The sequence below is a fragment of the Penaeus monodon genome, chromosome 15, assembly GCF_015228065.2.
Source record: "Penaeus monodon isolate SGIC_2016 chromosome 15, NSTDA_Pmon_1, whole genome shotgun sequence".
NCBI lineage: Eukaryota > Metazoa > Arthropoda > Malacostraca > Decapoda > Penaeidae > Penaeus > Penaeus monodon.
This window is the reverse complement of record NC_051400.1, coordinates 43,018,721-43,018,968: the sequence shown is the minus strand read 5'-3', so window position 1 is coordinate 43,018,968 and position 248 is coordinate 43,018,721.

Below are 248 nucleotides of genomic sequence, written 5' to 3'. Positions count from 1 at the left end.
ATTTCTTCCTATGATGGTTTTCCATCATAGGATGATTATCGAACAGATATAACTTCATGCTTTAGAAAATATACTGAATGACTACAAGAAAGAAGCGATTTCCCTGTATTTGCTTGCGCTGTACATGTTTTCAATGGCTAGCATGGGAGTAATCTGTCTATCTGTTACTGGATCTCGCGATATATACCCATTCATCTCTATTCAAGCCTCTGAATGGAAACTAACTCTCACTGCAGAGTTAGTCGATA